The sequence below is a fragment of the Pseudophryne corroboree genome, chromosome 3 (assembly GCF_028390025.1).
Source record: "Pseudophryne corroboree isolate aPseCor3 chromosome 3, aPseCor3.hap2, whole genome shotgun sequence".
NCBI lineage: Eukaryota > Metazoa > Chordata > Amphibia > Anura > Myobatrachidae > Pseudophryne > Pseudophryne corroboree.
This window is the reverse complement of record NC_086446.1, coordinates 406,828,439-406,849,871: the sequence shown is the minus strand read 5'-3', so window position 1 is coordinate 406,849,871 and position 21,433 is coordinate 406,828,439. Positions and strand designations below refer to the sequence as shown.

General features: G+C 45.2%; 1 protein-coding gene across 3 annotated transcripts in view; it reads right to left on the bottom strand.

The window, feature by feature from the left end:
• The window catches only part of LOC135055754 (arf-GAP with SH3 domain, ANK repeat and PH domain-containing protein 2-like), a 317,938-nt gene that overhangs the window by 55,581 nt on the left and 240,924 nt on the right, over window positions 1–21,433 (bottom strand). The window lies entirely within an intron of this gene.

Sequence of the window (21,433 nt, the reverse complement as noted above, 5' to 3'; positions counted from 1 at the left end):
CTACAGAAATTGAGTTTTTCTACTGTGCATGAAAACTTCCTACGCATCAGTCCCTGGTGGCTGAGATGTATTTAGTATTTCAACCCCATACACTTAGGCAGAGTATATGAGGGAGGGGGAGAGCAGTAATAGTGAGTTCACACAAATGGGTCCCATGTAGAACACAGAAAAGACGCATATTAGCCTGTCAGGCGGCATTTCTCTTGCTGGTGCTGTAATATGGTGTAAATCGTGTACTGGAAAATAAGCATTTACTATAACCTCCTAACTTAAGCTAGGTGCCTATACTACTAATCTCTCCTGGTGCAAACCTACTAAAGGTTGATGTACCACGCTGTAACACAGACATGTGGATTACTTTTATTATGTGTCATTTGTGTGTGTTTGCTGCTTTTTATTACAATACTGTATACTGAGAAATAGTACATCTGCATATTTATCTCATTTCAACAGGTCGCTGTGAATAAGGTAGAGTGACCATATTATCCCTTTTACCTGGGACGCTCATGGATTACACAGGTTCTGTGGCTGATTAAAACCAGCTGAAATGTAGGCTTGAAGTCAGCCAGCCACAGAACCTGTGTAATCCATGAGTGTCCCAGGTAAAAGGGATGATATGGTCACTCTAAATAAGGAAACCTAATTTTTGCACAGCTCTGAAAAACTAGGTGCACCGCTGGCACTTCACCCAATCTTCTGCACAAATGTCTGCTCTTCATATACTTAGGAGTCTTTCTAGAAAGCCAGACGCACTTCGGCAAAAAAGGCACAGAGAGGGTCCAAAGCACTCATTATCACTGTATAAATACCAGAAACGTACTCGCTTCTTATGAAAAGATATACTGACTACATCCTGATTTACAGAATACTATCTGCCTACTTTTGTTAAAATTGTTTATTTGGAGGAAATTATTATCGCCCAACTGGTTGAGATAAATCAAATACGTTTTATTTGCCCTGGTAGTTGTACTGATGTTTTCCAGCATGTGGAGTAAACGCCTGATAGCTTCCATACAGCAGCAAATTATTGTTCCAACCATAGACCTAGTTGGCTGCTTGGAAGGCTGTTTCAAGTGTATGGCCAGCTTTAACCATACATGAGCTTAAACCAAACAATATTTTAGCTATAAACTACAACACTTTTTATTAGATGAAAGTGGTGATTTTAAAATAGGAGGTAGACTTTGTTATGAGAATTTACACTTCTGCGCAGGGAGCCCCCTTGGATATTTCTACCTCCCCGCAAACCTTGGAAAACAGTTTTCAAGGGTGTTTTGCACTTAATGTCCACTGTTTACAGGTGACTTACTCCTCTAATCAATTATTTAGATGGACAAACAACCTAGATCTAGTTACTAACCAAACAATTGTTATAAAATCTGTCACATATTATATGGTCATTCAGCGATACTGCTAAGTGACTAAATAAGACATGACTGCGTTGAACAGTTGAGGGTGCCAGAAATTCAATAATGTATGTCCAAACAACTACAATTCTATTTCATTGGATTTTGAGGGGACATGATGGTCTTGTGATGATACAAGCCAAGGATGTGAGCCTAATTGTTATCATCTTTGCATGTATGGTCAGGAACAGATCCGCAGACAGTGGTGAATCCAGAGGTGGGGCTGTAGCACAGTCCAAAGTTCAAACAGGGGAGCCACACCAACTGCCAGTGAGTCAGTTTGGGATGACAGTTGGTGTGGCTCCCCTATTTGGAATATGGACTGTGCTGCAGCCCAACCTCCGGAGTCGCTACTGGATGTAGATTTTGTTGATTACCAGAAAATAAATCTAACAGTGAAATGTAGTCACAGACAGGTTCTGTGTACTGTATAGCAGATAACACACAAGTAAAGCCTCTACAGCAGGCTTTTTCAACCAGTGTGCCGCGACCAGTTGCAAGGTGTGCCGCGGAGCCAGAGCAGCTTGCTGCACCTTCAGAGTGAACTGTTGGTCTGGGCTCTTCTTAGAGGATCAGTCATGCTCTGGACGTGACCTATGCCTTGATGACACGGTGTTGTGATATCATAAGTCACGGCCGCCGCTTCTCACCACTCAGCAAGCCCACCCGCCTGCATACACATCTTCCAGTTCCCGCCTGCATCCACAGCTTTCCCTGCCCACCCACATCCACACCTCAGTATTCGCAGCACTCCACTATGAACAACTCCCGTCACTGAGGGACAGGGAGGAGGACAGCTGACCGGTAGGGACTAATATCTCCTGTGGGGAGCAATGGGATTTATGGGGGGAACTATGTGAATAATTCATGTGGGGAGCAATAGGATTTATGTAGGGAGCAATATGATTTATGTGGGGAGCAATGTGATTGTTTTTTCTGTGTAGGCCAATGTGTGTGTGGATTTTTTTTTTTTTTACTGTGACGGCCAATGTGTGTGTTTTGTTTTTTTTCTGTGGGGAACTGATGGTGTGCCTTGGCAATTTTAAAATATTGTTCAGTGTGCCGCGAGTAAAAAAAAGGTTGAAAAGTACTGCTCTACAGCATGGCAAATACTAAACATTGAGAACATAAACTAGCCAATTAATCCGTCAGCCTTACTCTCTTTGCAGTGGTATACACAAAGAATTAACACCCCCCCCCCCCCCCCCAATTTAAATTAGTCATTAGTGAGCGGGCCTCTTAATGGCATATTAAATAACCTTTTAATGCACCATTTTCATGCAGCCCTTGTACAGTAATTAGTTTTCTAAAGGTTGATGTGTCTATTTCAATTAGTGGAAAAATAATTTGCACCAATTATTTATTTGTCAAAATGTATCAATGCACCTGTGTCTGTACCTACTTAATAGTAAAAATTATTATTATACTTTTTTTTTTGTTTAACCCTGAAGTAACAAAGAGAATGGAAATAAATAACATTTACACAGATGTGTCCTATTGCAGCCTTGCTGGCTATGCCGCAGATCGCAGCCACGGGTCTCCCATTCAAATGACTGGATTGTGGGTCGGTGCGAGCATGCAACCACACTAATCTCGAGAGTTGCGTGTGGCAAAAGCATATAAGGACACATCTCTGATCAAAAATACACTATGGTACGGTTAAAGGAAAGCACTCTTAGGATGTGCACAGCATTTATTTATTGGTATTCATTTTCTTAAGGCAAATTTTTGTGAATTCAGTTTTATAGAGATGAGGATTTTTGAAGCAAATTGTATTAAGACTCTGAAAAAAAAAGCCCCCGTTTTGAGGTGCGAATCGCGTCAGAGTTTTACCTATTTGGACCCCTTGGTGAACCCGCTGATCTCCGTGTGATATCCAACTGAGACGGCCACAGAGCGCTATTGGAATCATTCAGCAATAGAAAGGTAGAGGTTGGGACAATCTGTGGTAACAGCTGGACGTCAATGTATTTTTAATAAATTTACATTAATATTATTGTTGCAATTGATTGTGTTTTCTGCCACATGAATTTTCTCTCACATCATTAGCGAAGAGGCATTTTTTCCATATCGTCACACCCTGTTTTATGGGTGTTTTTTAATGTGCAACCACAAGAACATATTTTTCCCCTGCTGCTTGATTTATATTGAATATTCTATACTTCTATAAACGTATCGGTGCTAATTATCTCATTCCATATAAGCGCCCGGCTTTATGTTTTGTAATGTATTGTGGCTACCATGTGCGCTTGGGATGCATCCAATACCAGATACTGTAGATGGGGTGAAGGGGCTTGGTTTCGGAAATTCTCATAACCCCAGAGGCAACTGCAGCATTCACCACATTGGCTGCATGTGCTGGACGTGTATTCTCAGAAGAGCTTCCTTCTCTGTGGGGTAAATTTACTAAGGTGGGAGGTTTTTTTTAGAACTGGTGATGTTGCTCATAGCAACCAATCAGATTCTATTTAACATTTATCTAGCTGCTTCTAGAACATAATAGATAGAATCTAACTAGTTGCTATGGGCAACATCATCAGTTCTAAAAAAAAACAAAAAAAAAAACCTCCCAACTTAGTAAATTTACCCCTATGTATTTTAAGAGCAGAGTGGGGGGCTAAGGAAGATTCTGCAGCATCACTGGGTCACTAAATTTCGATGCACTGTTTTTTCTCTGATTATGCATATGGCTTCTCTGCTTCCCAGAGGGATGTCGCCAGGATCCTGGCGGTCAGGAGACTGACGCTGGAAACCCCACAGCCGGCCACTAATTCCCACTTGGATGGTGGATCCACGCCACCAAGAGAGTGTTCGCTCGCCACTGGGCCCGCAGCATGGCGGGCACAGCGAGCCTGCAAGGGGACTCGCTGCCGGTATTCCGACAGGCCGGATGCCGCTATCGGTATACTGACAGCTGACATCCCGTCTGCTGGTATATCATACCGGACCCTTCCCAGGTTTTGAAAATCTGTAGCCCAGACTGATTAATAATAATAATAATAATAATAATAATAATAATAATAATAATAATAATACATTTTATTTATATAGCGCTCTTTCTCCAATAGGACTCAAGGCGCTTAACAGATCCATAGCATAATATAGTACAGAAAATAATGAAGTACATTTTCATAAAATACAGAAGCATGCAGATACTAAAAGGGACATTATGGAAATACTTGAGTAAATAGGAAAGTCTTGAGTCTACTTTTGAAGGATTCTATAGTTGGGGCCTCTCGCACTGTGCGGGGAAGTGAGTTCCATAGAGTCGGAGCCGCATGACTAAAAGCTCGACCCGAGATGAATTACGGTAGATTCTAGGTACTGCTAAAAGTCCTTCATCTACAGATCGCAGTAATCGAGTGGGGCAGTATGGGGTCAGAAGCTGTTTCAGGTACCTTGGGCCTTGGTCATGTAATGCTTTGAATCTAAGTATAATTAGAATATGAGAAGTAGGACTATAAACTTATAACTATACAATACAACACAATGAGTGGCCCTTGGCAGCATTGTTTAGATAGGCCTGCTTTATTCACAGATAAAGTCACACACACACACACACACACACACACACACACACACACACACACACACACACACACATATACACACATACACTGCTCAAAAAAATAAAGGGAACACTAAAATAACACATCTGAATGAATGAAATATTCTTATTAAATACATTGTTCTAAAATCACACAAAAATTATCAATGGAAATCAAATTTATTAACCCATGGAGGTCTGGATTTGGAGTCGCACTCAAAATTAAAGTGGAAACACACATTACAGGCTGATCCAACTTTGATGTAATGTCCTTAAAACAAGTCAAAATGATGCTCAGTAGTGTGTGTGTGGCCTCCACGTGCCTGTATGACCTCCCTACAACGCCTGGGCATGCTCCTGATGGATCTCCTCCCAAACCTGGACTAAAGCATCCGCCAACTCCTGGACAGTCTGTGGTGCAACGTGGCGTTGGTGGATGGAGCGAGACATGATGTCCCAGATGTGCTCAATTGGATTCAGGTCTGGGGAACGGGCGGGCCAGTCCATAGCATCAATGCCTTCGTCTTGCAGGAACTGCTGACATACTCCAGCCACATGAGGTCTAGCATTGTCTTGCATTAGGAGGAACCCAGGGCCAACCGCACCAGCATATGGTCTCACAAGGGGTCTGAGGATCTCATCTCGGTACCTAATGGCAGTCAGGCTACCTCTGGCGAGCACATGGAGGGCTGTGCGGCCCCCCAAAGAAATGCCACCCCACACCATTACTGACCCACTTCCAAACCGGTCATGCTGGAGGATGTTGCAGGCAGCAGGACGTTCTCCTTGGCGTCTCCAGACTCTGTCACGTCTGTCACATGTGCTCAGTGAGAACCTGCTTTCATCTGTGAAGAGCACAGGGCGCTAGTGGCGAATTTGCCAATCTTGGTGTTCTCTGGCAAATGCCAAACGTCCTGCACAGTGTTGGGCTGTAAGCACAACCCCCACCTGTGGATATCGGGCCCTCATACCACCCTCATGGAGTCTGTTTCTGATCGTTTGAGTAGACACATGCACATTTGTGGCTTGCTGTAGGTCATTTTGCAGGGCTCTGGCAGTGCTCCTCCTGTTCCTCCTTCCACAAAGGCGGAGGTAGCGGTCCTGCTGCTGGGTTGTTGCCCTCCTACGGCCTCCTCCACGTCTCCTGATGTACTGGCCTGTCTCCTGGTAGCACCTCCATGCTCTGGACACTATGCTGACAGACACAGCAAACCTTCTTGCCACAGCTCGCAATGATGTGCCATCCTGGATGAGCTGCACTACCTGAGCCACTTGTGTGGGCTGTAGACTCCGTCTCATGCTACCACTAGAGTGAAAGAACCGCCAGCTTTCAAAAGTGACCAAAACATCAGCCAGAAAGCATAGGAGCTGAGAAGTGGTCTGTGGTCACCACCGGCAGAACTCCTCCTTTATTGGGGGTGTCTTGCTAATTGCCTATAATTCCCACCTGTTGTCTATTCCATTTGCACAACAGCATGTGAAATTGATTGTCAATCAGTGTTGCTTCCTAAGTGGACAGTTTGATTTCACAGAAGTGTGATTGACTTGGAGTTACATTGTGTTGTTTAAGTGTTCCCTTTATTTTTTTGAGCAGTGTATAATGGTGTGGTATATTGAGACAGATTTCACCCACAATTGAACATTTTAGATCACATAACCGTGCATTATTTCCCAACAACCGCATACCTCAGGCCTGATCTGCTTCTAACTGTCGATTGGAACCTCATCTCAAAGTCACAGCTGTATCACTCCACAAGTGTCAACAGTAACAGCTCTCACACAGACACTGCTCACAGGGGAGCAGCACATCACTGCCTCACTATGGGGGATATTCAATTAGCCACCTAAGAAACATCGGGAGTAAAACCCCCCGATCTTTCAAGTTTTTTGCGGTCGGCCTGTTCGATTTGTTCATCCGCTAAAAGGTGCATTTTCACCCGAAAACACGCAGGTTCAGTGAAACCTGTGTGTTTTTGGGTGAAATAGCCCCGTTTTCAGGCAGGTGAAACAAAATCCCAGATAAGCCATGGAACGCGCTGGTTTTTCGGGGCTAATTAGATAGCCCCCCAGCGATACTTTTACACCCGCAGTCCGTGCCGGTAATTGAATATCCCCCTATGACTGATATTTCTGACAGAAACATTTCCCAAAATGCCAAATTTACCACAAAACTCAAATGATATCACATCAGGCTTTATCAAACATGACTTGTACAATGATGATCTATGCAACCCGCCGCCCATCCACACGAGGCGAGGAGAGCGCAGCGCGAGCCTCGCCTGCCTGCCGTCCTGCTCTTTAGTCTGGTCTCCGGCAGTGACGGCGGAGTGTATAGCTCAAATCAGGTGCGGGTTCGTTAGCCAATCAGAACTCGCGGACCGGCGCCCGATTTGAGATATACACGCTGCCGTCACCGCCGGAGACCAGACTGAGGGGCAGGGCGGCAGGCAGGAGAGGCGCGCGCTGCGCTCTCACACAGCAGCAAAACGGTGAGCAGCACTGTGGGGTCATATGTGGCACTGTGGGCACATGGCACTGTGGGGGCATATCTGGCACTGTGGGGGCATATCTGTATCTGGCACTGTGGGGTCATATGTGGCACTGTGGGGGCATAGCTAGCACTGTGGGCACATGGCACTATGGGGGCATATCTAGCACTGTGGGGGCATATCTGTATCTGGCACTGTGGGGGCATATCTAGCGCTGTGGGCACATGGCACTGTGGGGGCATATTTGGCACTGTGGTGGCATATCTGGCACTGTGGGGGCATATCTGTATTTGGCACTGTGGGGGCATATGTGGCACTGTGGGGGCATATATGGCACTGTGGGGCATATGTGTATTTGGCACTGTGGGGGCATATGTGTTTGAGGTTTTTACCTGTGGGGGCCGCTGTGTTATTTTGTGCGAGACAGTCATTACACCCTGTGCAGCAAGGCTACGTCCCCTTTTTTGTTATGCCACGCCCACTTTTTGTTGTGCCACGCCCACTTTTTGGCGCGCGTTATTATCCCACCTAGGTGGATCACAAAAACTTTTCAGCTTTCAAAGTAGATTACAGACTCCAAAAGTCTGCCCACCCTTCTCCTACAACATCTCCACATAGAACTATTTTGTCACAACAGGGACCATTTTATAAGATAGATATACCACTCTTGGGTGTGTGGTTACGCTCTGATATATACGCACGCCTTGGGTGGGTGACCACACACACACACAAGAGTGGTGTATCTGTTACACACACAAAATTATATATACATTTTTCTCTTACGTCCTAGAGGATGCTGGGGTCCATTTTAGTACCATGGGGTATAGACAGTTCCGCAGGAGCCTTCGGCACTTTAAGACTTTTCAACAGTGAACTGGCTCCACCCTCTATGCCCCTCCTCCAGACTTCAGTTTAGAAAATGTGCCCAGGAGACTGGATGCACACTAGTGGAGCTCTACAGGGCTTTGCTGGAAAAAGACTTTCTTAGGTTTTTTATTTTACAGGGAAGCTGCTGGCAACAGCTTCCCTGCTTCGAGGGACTTAGGGGCGGAAGTAGGAACCAACTTCTCAATTAGTTAATGGTTCTGCTTCCGCTGACAGGACACCATTAGCTCCTGAAGGGTACTGAACACAGGGGGTAATTCCAAGTTGATCGCAGCAGGAAATTTTTTAGCAGTTGGGCAAAACCATGTGCACTGCAGGGGAGGCAGATATAACATGTGCAGAAAGAGATAAATTTGGGTGTGGTGAGTTAAATCTGCAATCTAAATTGCAGTGTAAAAATAAAGCAGCCAGTATTTACCCTGCACAGAAACAAAATAACCCACCCAAATCTAACTCTCTCTGCAAATGTTATATCTGCCTCCCCTGGCAGTGCACATGGTTTTGCCCAACTGCTAAAAAATTTCCTGCTGCGATCAACTTGGAATTACCCCCACAGCCCAAACCTGGACAGCGTTCACTCCCACAGCACTGCCGCCACCCCCTAACAGAGCCAGAAGTCAGAAGGCTGGTGAATATATTACCGGAGTCCTGCAGAGAGGGGATCCTCCGGTCATCGTTGGCGGCATACAGGTACTCGCGCAGCGCGCTCTGAGGGTATGTTTTAAAACCTTACTCTCACTGGCAAAAAGGGTACATACATGTACAGCCGCTGATGTGCCATCCCCAGCCAGTATAAATATTACATTGCTGAGGCTGAGGCTTCTCCTCAGACTTGCCAGAACACTCACTGGGTGCCATTTTCTCCTGCAGAAACTCCAGTGCGAAGCTCCTGAACGCTGTTTCTCCTCATGACAACACTGATACGAGTACAGGGTGTTATAGAAGGGGCAGAGAGTGTTCATTATAATTAGGTCTGTGGGCCTATTATTGGTATATGCGCTGTAAGTGGGTAATATTTCCACAATGAGGCGCAGTGTGTGGACTGGCGAATCCCTCTGTGTCTCTGACAGACTTTAGTGTGGGTCTGTCCCCAATAGCTCCCCTGTGTGATAGGGGTGTGTGTGTGTGTGTGTGTGTGTGTGTGTGTGTGTGTACAAGTGTGTAACATGTCAGACATTGGGGAGGAAGAACCCATTTTAGATGTACAAGAGGGTAATGTGGTGGCCCTTCCCTCTCAGAAGGAGCCGTAGTGGGTGAGAATGTTGCAAAAGAATATGTCAATGCTTGCAAAGAAATTCTCTGAGTCTGAACAACAGACTAAATATTGGGGCAGTCTGTGGAGGATGCACTGTTTACTGACCCCTCCATATCATCCACTCGGGTCCCATCCAGTTCCCAGAAAAGGTCTCTGGCCCAGATAATGCAAGGGGACACAGACACAGATTCCGACTCTGACGTCGACACTGGGGATTTGAGAGGGGTAGACCCCAAATTAGCCAAAAGCATACAATGTATTATAGTTGCTATAAAGGAAGTGTTGGAGTTTCTTGAAACTACACTGGTCCCAGAGGAAAAGGATTATTTTAAATTAAATAAAAAGCAGGTTGTGACTTTTCCTCCTTCAAAGGATTTGAATGCGTTCTTTGAAGAATCCTGGGCTAACCCTGAGAAGAAATTTACCCTTCCCAGAAGGATACGTGTAGCGTACCCTTTCCCTGAGGAAGACAGGCACAAATGGGAGACACCCCCAATGATAGACACCTCGGCTGTCTAAGAAAATAGTTTTGCCTGCCCCTGGTTCAGCCTCTTCAAAAGATCCAGCTGACCGTAAATTAGAAACAACCCTAAAATCCATATATACGGCTAACAGACCGGTGCTCAGGCCCACCATTGCTTGTGTGTGTAGAGGTAACGCTGTGGAAAAAAGGTCTGACAACTTGCTTGTTAACATAGACACAGTTGACAGGGATGAAATAGTCCTAACTCTCGGCCATATCAAAGAAGCTGCAGGTTACTTAGTTGAAGCTATGAAGGATATTGGGTTGCTGAGTTCAAGATCCTCCGCTATGGCGATTTCAGCCCGCAGGGTGCTGTGGATCCGCCAATGAAATGCTGATGCGGAATCAAAAAAGAATATTGAGGCGCTTCCTTACAATGGAGAAGCCCTCTTTGGAGACAAGCTGGATGCCATGATTTCAACAACTACATCAGGCAAGTCAGCATTTCTGCCTTTCCGCAGCTGCACCACCTAGGAAAGGATTTAATTCTCATACGATGCAATCCTTTCGGCCCAACAAGTCCAAAAAGGCAAAGGGTACCCCCTTCTTCGCAGGAAGAGGTCGAGGAAGAGGTAAAAAAATCTACAACACCAACAGGCTCGCAGGAGCAGAAGTCAACAGCTACTTCTGCTAAAACCTCAGCATGACGCTGAGGCTCCCCTGCGGGAGTACGATCGGGTGGGGGCACGTCTACCGTCTTTCAGCCAGGATTGGGTTCACTCAGATCTGGATCATTTGGTATTGCAGATAGTATCCCAAGGGTGCAAATTGGAATTTCAGGACCTTCCCCCATGCCGATTTTTCAAATCAGCCTTACCAGCTTCTGTTCAGGACAGAGCAAAAGTGCTGAACGCAACACAGAAATGATGTCAAGACAACGTAATTTCCTTAGTTCCTGTGTCACAACAGGAAAAAGGGTTTTATTCAAGCCTGTTTGTAGTGCCGAAACTGGATGGCTCGGTCAGACCGATTTTAAACCTAAAGACTCTGAACCTTTATTTGAAACGGTTCAAATTCAAGATGGAATCCCTGAGAGCGGTGATCTCCAGCTTGGAGGAAAAGGAATTTTCTGGTATCGATGGACATCAAAGATGCTTATTTAAATGTTCCCATCTACCCGCCGCATCAAGCATACCTGAGGTTTGCGGTGCAGGACTGCCACTACCAGTTCCAAACATTGCCTTTCGGGCTCTCCACGGCACCGAGAATATTCACCAAGGTGATGGCGGAAATGATGGTTCTTCTTCGCAAGAAAGGAGTCAAAGTCATCCCATACTTGGACGATCTCCTCATAAAAGCGAGATCCAGGGAGAAACTAGTGCAGAACATTGCACTTTCCCTGATGATGCTTCAACAGCACGGTTGGATCATAAACCTTCCAAAATCAATTGGAACCCACAATGAGGTTATAATTTCTGGGAATGATATTGGACACGGAAGCACAGAAAGTATTCCTACCGGTGGAAAAGGCTCTGGAGATCCAGAGGATGGTCAAACAAGTTTTAAAACCAGCACGCGTATCGATTCATCAGTGCATCCGCCTGCTGGGGAAGATGGTAGCGGCCTACGAGGTTCTACAATTTGGCCGATTCCACGCCAGGGTGTTCCAATGGGACCTACTGGACAAGTGGTCCAGATCGCACCTACACATGCACCGGAGGATAATCCGGTCAACAAAAGCCAGTATTTCACTCTTGTGGTGGCTTCAAAGTTCTCACCTCCTGAAGGGACGCAGGTTCGGGATTCAGACTTGGATCCTGGTTGTCAGGATTCTGTAACTTTGTCCCCGGAGGGGGCACTAGTGGGTCAGTGTAGGAGTGATAGAGGAAAAAGGGGAGACTGACGAAAAGTTCCGCGCATGTGCGCTTGATATTTATTATCACACAGGAATAACGGATGACAGGAACAATGAATAATAACTTAATCCGATAAATGAATATTTCAAAAGTCACTGGTAACAAATGAGCAATGAAGATGAACTTGAAACTTGATATAAATGATAAGGCAATAATGAAATCAGATGCAGCAAACAAAACTCCGGTATATAACGAATAGCAATCAAAGCACACAGTCTCTGTAGAAGCATACGTCTTTAAGCCAAGCAAGGCCCTAGCAGGAGACAGTCCTAACACAGCAAGATGTTAAGTGCTAAAGGCAATGCACAGAGTGGAATGCTGGTAATTAGGTGCACAGGCTGAGAACTGAAAAAACACCTGAGGAGAGTCTCTTACTGCAAATTGGTGTGCAGACTGTACTGGAGTTTGTAGCAAACTGGAACAATGAAGACTGGAGACTGGAACACAGGAACTTGCACACTGAATGTGACTCGCAGGAGAGCTGGAGTGGTTGCTGGTACTTGTAGTTCCACAGGAACACTGGAACAGGGAAACAACTTGGAGATGCCAGAAATAGGAGATTGCTGGAAACAAAGAATTGAAGACTGGAACCTGGAACTGGAACTGCTGGGACCTGTAGTTCCACAGGTCCAATACACAGTGGTATCTCTGCAGACAGAGGACTGCAAACAGGAGACGCCTGTTCACAGAATGTGACGTGTTGTCCAAGGCGATGAGACTGAGCCAGGAACTGGAGTTTATACACCTTGGTCTGTGATGATTGGATGTTGCATCTCTGTGAGAACACACCCAGCTGGATTGGGTGTTCAGATCAGCTGTGTTAGCTGAAGCACTGTGTACTCCAGGCTGCAGTAGACTGAAAACTGGAACTGGAACAGAACTGAACTGCTGGAACCTGTAGTTCCACAGTAGTGATGCGACGGAGAATGCAGATTCCTGACAGTACCCTCCCTTTTATGGGTGGGCACCGAACACCCACGCTGGAACTTGGAGGATCCTTGAAAAAGAAACTTAGGAATACACAAAAGCAGAGGTCCTCAAAAGTCTTCCCAGCTTTCATCTTCAGAAGAAAGACTTTTGTCATCAGAACAACTTGACCATTCATGGTCATTTGAGACAGAATTTACTGGAATCGGCTGGAACCGAAGGAGGTAGCCCATCATTGGAGCCACTCAGGCTGGCTGGAACCAGTGTAGTCTTACTGGAATTGGCTGGAACCGAAGGAGGTAGCCCATCATTGGAGCCACTCAGGCTGGCTGGAACCAGTGGGGTCTTACTGGAATCGGCTGGAACCGAAGGAGGTAGCCCATCATTGGAGCCACTCAGGATGGCTGGAACCAGTGGAATCTTACTGGAATCGGCTGGAACCGAAGAAGGCTTACTGGAATCGGCTGGAACCGAAGGAGGCTTACTGGAATCGGCTGGAACCGAAGGAGGCTTACTGGAATCGGCTGGAACCGAAGGAGGCTTACTGGAATCGGCTGGAACCGGACGAGGCTTACTGGAATCGGCTGTAACCGAAGGAGGTTTACTGGAATCGGCTGTAACCGAAGGAGGTTTACTGGAATCGGCTGGAACCGAAGGAGGCTTACTGGAATCGGCTGGAACCGAAGGAGGCTTACTGGAATCGGCTGGAACCGAAGGAGGCTTACTGGAATCGGCTGGAACTGAAGGAGGCTGATCCGGAATCACGGATGGGACCGGATTGGGTTCGGAAGAGCTTGAACTGGCTGGAACCGGAGGAGTCTTACTGGAATCGGCTGGAACCGAAGGAGGCTTACTGGAATCGGCTGGAACCGAAGGAGGCTGATCCGGACTGACGGATGGGACCGGATTGGGTCCGGAAGAGCTTGAACCGGCTGGAACCGGAGGAGTCTTACTGGAATCGGCTGGAACCGAAGGTTTACTGGAATCGGCTGGAACCGAAGGAGGCTGATCCGGACAGACAGATGGGACCGGATTGGGTCCGGAAGAGCTTGAACCGGCTGGAACCGGTGGAGTCTTACTGGAATCGGCTGGAACCGAAGGAGGTAGCCCATCATTGGAAACAGAGCTACTCGGGCTGGCTGGAACCAGTGAAGTCTTTGGACCGATGGCTAGAACCGGGTTAGGTCCATTGATACTTGACTCTTGATCATTGAGTCGTGACACCAAACTTTGTAGTGACCCTGACCCCACACTCTGACCACCGTCCGGGTCCATGGGCCTTGGACAAACTGTCAGGATTCTGTAACTTTGTCCCCGGAGGGGGCACTAGTGGGTCAGTGTAGGAGTGATAGAGGAAACGGGGAGACTGACGAAAAGTTCTGCGCATGTGCGCTTGATATTTATTATCACACAGGAATAACGGATGACAGGAACAATGAATAATAACTTAATCCGATAAATGAATATTTCAAAAGTCACTGGTAACAAATGAGCAATGAAGATGAACTTGAAACTTGATATAAATGATAAGGCAATAATGAAATCAGATGCAGCAAACAAAACTCCGGTATATAACGAATAGCAATCAAAGCACACTGTCTCTGTAGAAGCATACGTCTTTAAGCCAAGCAAGGCCCTAGCAGGAGACAGTCCTAACACAGCAAGATGTTAAGTGCTAAAGGCAATGCACAGAGTGGAATGCTGGTAATTAGGTGCACAGGCTGAGAACTGAAAAAACACCTGAGGAGAGTCTCTTACTGCAAATTGGTGTGCAGACTGTACTGGAATTTGTAGCAAACTGGAACAATGAAGACTGGAGACTGGAACCTGGAACTGGAACGGAACTGCTGGGACCTGTAGATCCACAGGTCCAATACACAGGGGTATCTCTGCAGACAGAGGACTGCAAACAGTAGACGCCTGTTCACAGAATGTGACGTGTTGTCCAAGGCGATGAGACTGAGCCAGGAACTGGAGTTTATACACCTTGGTCTGTGATGATTGGATGTTGCATCTCTGTGAGAACACACCCAGCTGGATTGGGTGTTCAGATCAGCTGTGTTAGCTGAAGCACTGTGTACTCCAGGCTGCAGTAGACTGAAAACTGGAACTGGAACAGACCTGAACTGCTGGAACCTGTAGTTCCACAGTAGTGATGCGACAGAGAATGCAGATTCCTGACACTGGTGACCACAGATGCAAGCCTCCGAGGTTGGGGAGTAGTCACGCAAGGGGAAAGCTTCCAAGGACGATGGTCAAGTCAATAAGTACTCCTTCACATAAACATTCTGGAATTGAGAGCTGTGCACAACAGCCTTCATCAAGCGCCACACCTTCTTCAAGGTCGCCCCATACAGATCCAGTCAGACAATGTAACGGCAGTAGCTTACATAAACCGCCAGGGCCGAACACAAAAAAAAACAGAGCGGCAATGGCAGAGGTGACAAAGATACTCCTCTGGGCAGAAAGACATGCAAAAGCTCTGTCACCATTTTTCATTCCGGGAGTGGACAACTGGGAAGCAGACTTCCTCAGCAGACACGATCTCCATCCAGGAGAATGGGGCCTCCACCCAGAAGTTTTTGCATAGGTAGCAGATCGTTGGGGCGTTCCTCAAGTAGATATGATGGCATCACGTCTCAACAAGAAGCTTCAGAAATATTGTTCCAGGTCGAGAGACCCACAAGCAATAGCAATGGATGCACTGGTGACCCAGTGGGTGTTTCAGTCAGTGTATCTGTTCCCTCCGCTTCCACTAATACTAAAAGTTCTCAAGATCATCAGAACAACAAGGGTTCGAGCAATTCTCATTGCTCCAGGCTGGCCAAGGAGGGCTTGGTATCCAGATTTTCAGGAGTTATTACTGGAAGATCCTCAGCTGCTTCCTTTTCGCGAGGACCTGCTTCAGCAGGAGCCGTTTGTTTATCAAGACTTACCGCGGCTGCGTTTGACGGCATGGCTGTTGTGCGCCAGATCCTAGCCCGTAAGGGTATTCCCAATGAAGTCATTCCCACACTTATTCCGGCCAGGAAAGGGGTAACGTCCAAACATTACCATCGTATTTAGAGAAAATATGTATCTTGGTGTGTATTCAAGAAGTCTCTTGCGGTGGAGTTTAAATTAAAACGTCTTCTCCTATTTCTACAGGCGGGTGTGGATGTTGGCTTGAGATTAGGGTCTGTCAAGGTCCAAATTTCGGCCTTGTCCATTTTCTTTCAGAAACAGTTGGCTTCCCTTCCTGAGGTCCAGACGTTCGTGAAGGGAGTTCTGCGCATCTAAATTCCCTTTGTGACTCCTGCAGCGCCATGGGATCTTAACGTGGTGTTGCAGTTCCTTAAATCGGACTGGTTTGAGCCTCTACAAGAGGTAGAGTTGAAGTTTCTCACTTGGAAAGTGGTCATGCTGTTGGCCTTGGCCTCAGGCAGACGAGTGTCTGAAGTAGGGGCTCTGTCACACAAGAGTCCTTATTTGATTTTTCATGAAGATAGAGCTGAACTGCGGACGCGTCAGCATTTTCTTCCAAAGGTTGTGTCTTATTTCCATATCAACCTGTGGTGGTGCCAGTGGCTTCTGACACCTCAGCCGTTTCAAAGTCCTTGGATGTCGTCAGAGCGTTGAGGACTTATGTTGCAAGAACGGCTTGGATAAAGAAAACAGAATGTTTGTTTGTCCTCTATGATGCCAACAAGATTGGGGGTCCTGCTTCTAAGCAGACTATTGCGTGCTGGATCAGAGGTACCATTCATCACGTTTATTCCACAGCAGGATTGCCATTACCGAGTTCGGTAAAGGCCCACTCTACAAGGAATGTGGGTTCGTCCTGGGTGGCTGCCCGGGGTGTCTCGGTGTTGCAAATTTGCCAAGCTGCTACTTGGTCAGGGGCAAACACGTTTGCCAAGTTTTACAGGTTTGACACCTTGGCTGCTGACGACCTTCAGTTTGGTCAGTCAGTTCTGCAGAAACATTAGCACTTTCCCACCCGTTCTGGGAGCTTTGGTACATCCCCATGGTACTAAAATGGACCCCAGCATCATCTAGGGCGCAAGAGAAAATAGGATTTTAATTACCTACCGGTAAATCCTTTTCTCGTAGTCTGTAGAGGATGCTGGGCGCCCGTCCCAGTGCTCATTTTTCCTGCAAATTCCGTTTTGTCTTTTTACACAGGTTCTCATGGGTTAAGATGTTTTACAGCAGTTGCTGTTACGTTATGCATGCACTTTAGTATGGGTTATGTTAAAGGCCATGTTAGGCGACATGTTTTTGGTATGGTGTGAGCTGGTGTGAATCTCGCCACTAGTTTAATGTAAATTCTTCCCTCGAAGTTGTCTGTCTCCTCGGGCACAGTTCCTATACTGAGGTCTGGAGGAGGGGCATAGAGGGAGGAGCCAGTTCACACTGTTGAAAAGTTTTAAAGTGCCGAAGGCTCCTGCGGAACAGTCTATACCCCATGGTTCTAAAATGGACCCCAGCATCATCTATGGACTATGAGAAAAGGATTTACCGGTAGGTAATTAAAATCCTATTTTTTATAAAATGGCATGGAGTGGCATGGTATATCAGTAGCAATATTTGGACACATTGGATCACATGCATTATTTCCCAACAACCACACAGATCCAAGCATAACTACACACCTTCAATACTTCCAAATGTGATACAGGTTGAGTATCCCTTATCCAAAATGCTTGGGACCAGAGGTATTTTGGATATGGGATTTTTCCGTATTTTGGAATAATTGCATACCATAATGAGATATCATGGTGATGGGACCTAAATCTAAGCACAGAATGCATTTATGTCTCATATACACCTTATACACACAGCCTGAAGGTCATTTTAGCCAATATTTTTTATAACTTTGTACATTAAACTAAGTGTGTTTACATTCACACAATTCATTTATGTTTCATATACACCTTATACACACAGCCTGAAGGTCATTTAATACAATATTTTTAATAACTTTGTGTATTAAACAAAGTTTGTGTACATTGAGCCATCAAAAAACAAAGGTTTCACCTTCTCACTCTCACTCAAAAAAGTCCGTATTTCGGAATATTCCGTATTTCGGAATATTTGGATAACGGATACTCAACCTGTACTACCATCTGTAACCAAGCCCAACTGTAAACACCACCATCACTCGCAGAGACACTACTCGCTGACAGCAGCGCATCCCCGCCTCACGGACAGCAGCGCATCCCCGCCTCACGGACAGCAGCGCATCCCCGCCTCACGGACATCAGCCCATCCCTGCCTTACTGACATCAGCCCATCCCTGCCTCACTGACATCAGCCCATCCCTGCCTCACTGACATCAGCCCATCCCTGCCTCACAAACAGCAGCACATCTCTGAAAGAAAAATGTAAACTATTTTATTCACTGACACTTACCTAATTACAGGTATATTCATTAAAAATAATTTAAATTAAACAGCCTATTCTGAACTATTTTTTCCTCCTATTCTGTATCTCTTTCACCTTATATTGTCACAACAGGGGACATTTTATAAGATATATATACCACTCTTTGGTATGCGGTCACGCTCTGATATACGCACGCCTTGGGTGGATGAACGGTGTACCCCAAGTCGTGCCTATATCAGAAAACAACTGAGTGTTATATCTATTACATATACATACACATAATATCTCTCTATATAAATATATGCCCTGTATATACACATACACACATTTTATTTATATCTAATTATATATTTTAGATACACACGCACATGTCTATGTATATGTATACACACATTTGCACAAACACACATGCAAAACAGAGTATTTGCGCCAGAGGAAAGCCAAACAAATGTTATACTTCAGATTACTTGTGCTGCTTGAAAGGAGAATATTGACCTTTTCTGAAAACACGAAAAGCACTTGGAAAATGTCAACTTTTTATATTTACGATGAAATGGCATAGAGTAGGAATGAAATAAAAATCAATAAACTTACTCTTCTGAGCTTTGGAAAGCAAATGGGGGAGAAGGGGGACAGAAACAAGAATATTAGAAAAAATGAGCTTGTAGCACACTGTGCAAAGTCAATTGAAATATAAGTGACATGTATGTTTGTTTTATTTCCAAAGGTAAATAATAGCACACATTTGTTCTCCAAATCACCGTACAGTATGGCAGCATACATTAGTCATTATGCTCTGTATAATGCAAGTACACATGATGGGAAGAGAGCAACAATCTCACCCAGCAGTACTGTATGTGAACCTGCCTTTCCAGCCTATTGTGTTATCATGCAGAGTGACTAGCGAGAGAGATCTGTGGGTACCAACTTGTCATCCTAGAGGCTATAGAAGTCAGTCTCCCTGCTGCCAGCTGCTAGGGAAAGAGATGAAGACCTGTACAAACAGGTGTGAATCCCTTAGAGGTCTATTATCTCAACAGGGAGTCTATGGATTACTAAAACCACATGTACAAACCAAACCGCTTCTTTGTAACTGGACTACAGCTTACCTGCCAAGTGACAACTGCTTTCTAAAACCATTCTGTTGAACAGGTGTACAAAACAGAACAGTCAATCACGTCATATTCACTTCTACAATGAAATGCTTTACCCTGTAAGCTTTGTACATATCTGTTTCTGTGTGACTCTTGCTGTTCAGTACCACGGTTCAAAGATGCACTCTCAACAAAACTGCAATTTATAATACAGGAACTAATAACAGTAATAATCCTCAATGCACACATAACCAATAAATTCTGTGAGAAGAAGCTATACTCTTCTCTGTATACTGTACTAAATCCACCCTTTAACGGGTCACACTTCAGTACTGCTCATTATGTGATGTCTGTAAAACGTCCATAGGTATGATTATGCCAAATTCTTTACACCCACACTTTATGGTTAGGAATTGTTAATCTACAGACCCACACACAGCAAACACATTTCATGTATTTAAAACTCTCGATTTTTTTTAAGCATTCAAGTGGTTTACCTCAAGCTAAATGAAGGTGCCTACAATGACCACCTGTCCACAAGAGAATGTCCTTAAATCTGCACTATAGCCAGTAAAAGTTGGTTGTGCAGGCTCCACTCTGGTAAAAACACCAAATCACTCCTGGCAGCCATTTTTTCTCCACTACAACTCTTACATCCCCAGGCTAAAATGAGGTTTGAGACCTAAAAGTATAAAGAAGAGGTCTTCCATCTCACACCCAATCTTTGCCATTATTTAATTACCGTTAATGTAATACATAATCATAAGTGCCCAAGGAAAAATAAGGCTCCATCTAAGTGGGAGAAGGGCCCTGGCTTTGACTATATCCAGCTATATGAGTAGTGCACAGCAGGATCTGGACTTTTGGTTCAATCAAATTGTAACTGCAGGCCTGATTCAGATGTGAGCTGCTATTGCTACTGATTACATGGAAGCAGCAGCGATAGCACTAACATGTTAAGGCGGCAGGGGTCCGGCAAGCTGGCCACCACAGATCCAATAAAGAGGCCAAGAAATCTCAGTCATCAGAAGTAGATCCTGGCCTCATCTCTCCCCTACATTTAAGACGACAACCCTCACCACCACCCCCAAAGGGGCAGCAGACTGTCAAACACTGACAGTCTGCAGACGATCTACATCCGACATCGCAGACCCATACTGCACATGAGCAGTACAGGTCCACTGAATACGCAAAGCATTGAACTTTGGTAGTTTGCGGCATGTGCCACTAATCCGTCGGGACCTGAATCATGCCCTCAGTGCAGTAGCCTTGTGGTTAGTTTTTCTCTCTCCTGGTGCTTAAACATGACACTGTCACTTGCACTGGTAAAGGTGCCTGTGGAGGTCTTTGCACAGTGCTGTAAGATATTGTATTGTATGTGCAAGTCTGGATCACTGCTGTAGACTGATGCATGCCCAAGGCAAACAACAACAAATATACACATTTATCTAACATAAAAAATATAATTGTGGTGTACACATATACAAATGTGAATGGTTTTCTATTTTCACATGGTGCCATTTACAATTTCAGTTTGTTGATTTAATGAACTCTAAACGCCTTTGCCATGTGTCACAGCAGAACCATGTAGTTCTTAGAAAATGGCTCTTTCATGCAGAATAATCCTGTTTCTCCAGAATAGTTCAAAGCCATTGGCACACCGACCAACAAGTAGACTGGTCAATGAGGTGCACTTAAAAGGGTGTTAGAACCCCTGCTGCACAGCAATATTTTCCATGAGGAACTTGACAGCAGGACACACAGGGGTAAAACGCGATTGTGACCTGATGGGCGCACATCATACCACCACTTCTGCTAGGTAGATTCTGCTGCCGCTAAGAGCTATGGTTTTAATAAATATATACATACACCTTGGCAGAAAAAAAAAACTATCATAAAACACAACTTACTATGAACAAATCTAATAAAATGCATTATAATATGCAATATGACAATATAATACTGAATTGAAAAAAAAAAAATACATTTTGGGAAAGCAACAGTGGAGTATAATCATACATACATTATATACATACTCAATGGCCCACTAGGAGAGATAAATATAAAGGAAAGGAAAACGTGGA